The 4,144-nt window shown below is 38.4% G+C and overlaps 1 pseudogene; it reads right to left on the bottom strand.

The window, feature by feature from the left end:
• Positions 1-416: 416 nt before the first annotated feature.
• On the bottom strand, positions 417-2,251 carry LOC107516435 (annotated as a pseudogene).
• Positions 2,252-4,144: the final 1,893 nt, after the last annotated feature.

Below are 4,144 nucleotides of genomic sequence, written 5' to 3'. Positions count from 1 at the left end.
CAAATTATTTTACCTTTGTGATTTCAAAGAAATTCATAAAACAAAAAAATCATCCTTGCCAGTTTCTTATTCTAATTTCCTTCAGCAGAAAGTTCTTTTTTGGGGGATGGGGACTGTTCAGGGAGTGCCTTCCATTTAATCAATGTTATGGTAACATTGGCCAGATTTTTACATAAGAGTTGGGCCTCCCTTTCACAGCTTTTTTTTGGAGGGGATGGTGGTAGTGGTTGTTTGTTTTTAAATTTTCAAAAGGATGTTATAAATTGGAGCCAGGAGAACCAACTCCCACACTCAGCAGTGCGACATGGGAGAAAAGAAGCCACCAGACAGGATAGAGCTGTCTCTTCTTCTTTGTGGAGGAGACAGGGCCTGAATCAGGGGAAGTGAATGGGTGAACAATAAACTGAATGTGAGAAAGTGGGAATTACAAGGGCAGGTGAAGAAAGAGAATTGCAACCTCTATTTTTTTTTATAAACCTTAAAAATTTTGGATAAATTCTGACAAGGAAAAAAGCACCATTCTTTTAAAGAAGACTGAAGCAGTGATTTTAAAAACAAAGAAAGTAGAACTAGAACATCTTAAGTTTTTAATCCTTTCTTTACAGGTTACCTAGACCACTTTTGATTAAGAAAACTGTAGAGTTTAGTAACCGCACAACCAAGCTCAAGGTGGGGGCACGTGTCTACTTTCCACAGCCCTGCACTGGGGGGTGTCTGAGTGCAGTACTTGGGGCTCTGCTCACACTCGCTGGAATCAATCACAGCAGATTTTAGTCCACAGATCGCTTTTCCCCATTTTTCTTTGTAAATTCTTCAGTGTTCTTACAGAATTTTTTTATAGTCCTCAGTATCTTCTTCAGCTAGGTCAGCCTGAAGTGGGTGCTCAATCTGGGGGTCATTCGCCAGAGCTGTGAGGGATTGAATTACTTGGTCGGTTTTGGCTGCTGACTTTCAGTTTTCAGTACTAATTAGTGGCAGAAAGACTTGCCTTTTTCATCGATGTTGAGGTGATCGTTGTTTTAAATCTGATCTACAGTGGTTTGAGTGGGTACTCTGCTGGAAAGTTGATTTCAATTCTGAAGGCTTCCTTATCATAGAAGATTGTCAGGAACAATAAGACCTTGTCAAGTCAGTAAATTAACTTCAGCAACCTGGATGTTATAGAAGTTTTTCATTCCACAGTTGTGGACTTCTTCAAGCTCCTTCATCAGCCTGCTGCTGGCCTCCATCTTGGACCTGCTGCTGCTGCTTTCCCAGTCAGCAGAGAATTCTAGATGGCTAGAGAGGATGAATTTCCTTCAGCAGCTGCAGCCTTGGTTATTTCTTATGGAACGGGTATAGTTCCTTCACAACTTCAGAAATTGCATTAATTTACTACCAAATTTCTGGTGTACCTAATTTTTTAAAAAAGAGGTTCACAAGATTGTTATAGCACTGGGCTCACTTCCACCAAATTTAGAAAAACAATCAATTCTTAGTTCCTAGAGTATTTTTTCCAGGGAGAATTGTGTTCCTCAAACCCAGTATTTACTGATGTTAAAGGTTCTGGAAGAGAGTGAGATCTAAGAACAGGGTGGACAGTCTTAATTTTAGTCTAGTCAGGATGCCACTCTATCTATGCCAGTTTTTCAGAACTATGACTTGCGAACTTGAATTCAATTGGGAGAAATCACCTATAAATATATTACCTTTGACCCTAGGGAATTACCAGATCTTGAAAGAAAAATCCATCTCCTTCTTCTAGATCTCTTCTCATAGAAAGGAATATTTGACAAATGCTGGGCAAGCTGAGGAGTTTGCAAGTGTATCTGCATTCTTGCTTGGTGTTCCTTTGGGCTTTCTATTTGGAGGCATCCTGATGGTGATTGAGTGTGGATCCTGTCTAGAGATAAGTCTCCCACTTCCTTCTTAGCAATTGTGGATAATTCCATTGCTCTTAGGATGAAATTGCTTAGCCCTAAAAACTCTTCCACCTAGCAAAAGTTTCCTTCTCCTCTTCATCCTTACTCTAGCTAGAGAAACATCTTCACCATATTTCTGAAGTCACACAGTTATTGATATTTCTTGAAGCTTGTAGCCTTAAGGGAGGTTAGTAAGAACAGGTATTTCCCTGTGTTCTTCAAAAAAATGTTATGTGGCACAAAAAATTAAAGCCTGGATCTCATATTTGTGTGCTCTGAAAGTACTTACAGAACTTAGACACTCATGCACTTAAAGATAATGCCTACATACATGGTTGAGAAACAGTAAAATCGACAAAAATTGTTTCACTTATTGTCTACACAAATAGGTAGTTCAAAGTCTTGCCGTAACAACCAGGTTTTGAAGGGCTTCATGGCCCATGTGACTTTATTTAGGGACTGGGGAGCCCTGCCTGTGTAAAAATAGCATTTCACTGTATAAAAATAGCCACACACCTGTGGACAAGCCACCATAAGTAGCAGTTCCCACCAAATGCAAAATCCCATCTTGACCCATCTATTTAAAGTTCAAGATCTAAAGCTGCTACTTAGGCTGCGCTGATTATAAGCATACCACACAACTGTGAAAACCAGTTGCATGGCGCAGTTTAAGCCCCTGCAAACCACCAAAGTAAACAACTGACATAACCTTACCCAATGCCTTAAGAATCAATGTTATTTTCACTCACCAAATTGCACATCATGTCTATTTCTCAGTATTCCTGGCTTACGGCACTGTATCCGAATACTCTTGAACTTCCATATTGTGGGCAGAGGCGAAGTCTGCCATCACATTTCCGGATTTGGAATAACAGAACTGAATGCCTACACTCTTTTGTTAGGTGGATCACAAGGGAGAGGCAGGCTGAAGGATCTGGGTTACTCATGTTCAGTGCTTTTCTGAAAGTCCCCAATCAGATAATTCAACCCATATCCACGCACAAGACCCTACGTGTGTTTAGGTCAAATCTCTCCTCATGAAAAGCAGAGGAGTGAAGTTCTATTTCCCCTTACTAGAACTTGATTGGATTTCCCCCTGTGGCCTTTTTTGATAGCCTGTATTTTGATAATCAGTTCCACTGTGGAATGAAAAACCCAAATCAAATAAATAAACACAAAAGACTTATTTATGTATTCTAAGTAATTGAGAAGCTCATCAGTTGAATGGCTCAACTGATGCATCATTGAGTTCAATTCTGCTGCAGAAATTTTCCCCAGGTGCTTTACATATGTTAACTATAACTGATCTCCTCAAATGCTCAATGTAACACACTTCTGGAAATGCTTGGTTAAGATTCGTTTTCCAAAAGCAGGTTGGAAAGATTTCAAATAACATGAGTGGGAAAAAAAAAAAAAAGGAATAAATAGGAAAATGATTCATAGTGCACATTGATATAGGGAGATGTAATTACATTAAGTTAATAAATGAGGTAATAGTTGTGAAAGCACTTGGCAAACTTGTAAAATACCATGTAAGGGTAAAATTTTAGCTGTTTTAAAATCTGTGCAAATGAATTGCAATTTGAAGTCCACGGTTCCTGTCATAAGAATTTTGGTAGGAACTTCAAAATCTAGTTCCACTCTCAAAGAAGCAGTGGCTTTGCAGTGGTAAATAATATCCCTAAGTCTTAGAGTCTATAGTCACCAACTTAATAGCCCAGTGGGACTAAAAGACGGTTTGGTTCTCTTAACGATCAATGCCAGAGGCAGCTGTTTGCCTAGATTCATGTGAAATGCAAGCCACCAGGGTATGAGACCTTGACAAAGATAAAAACTTGACCACGGAAGAATGTTAGTAACATAGCTCTAGATATGAAGGAAAAGAGATATATATTTTGGAACTGGAAAAGAGTTAATCCCCCGCCCCCTTTTTTTTATAGTGTTAGGAATTTATTTGATCAGTAATAGCTTTTCAAAAAAATGATAAAACAGTAATGCAAAAGGCCCCAATCTGTCTGTGTCCTTCTACTTTGACATAAAATTTAGGTAAATAAAGATTTTATACAGGGACTAATTAAGAACTTATTATTTTGTCATTTTAAGTGGGTATTTCAGTGATGCATTATTTTATGTCTTAATAAAACAAAAAAAAATGGGACTTACAGTGTACAATAGTTCTGCTGTAGTGCTCATTTTAAAAGTGTGAACTATTTTTCACGCATTTGCTGTATTAGGGAACTTTG

Source organism: Rousettus aegyptiacus, unplaced genomic scaffold, assembly GCF_014176215.1.
Source record: "Rousettus aegyptiacus isolate mRouAeg1 unplaced genomic scaffold, mRouAeg1.p scaffold_m13_p_10, whole genome shotgun sequence".
Taxonomy (NCBI): Eukaryota; Metazoa; Chordata; class Mammalia; order Chiroptera; family Pteropodidae; genus Rousettus; species Rousettus aegyptiacus.
This window is presented reverse-complemented; position numbering and strand designations above follow the sequence as displayed.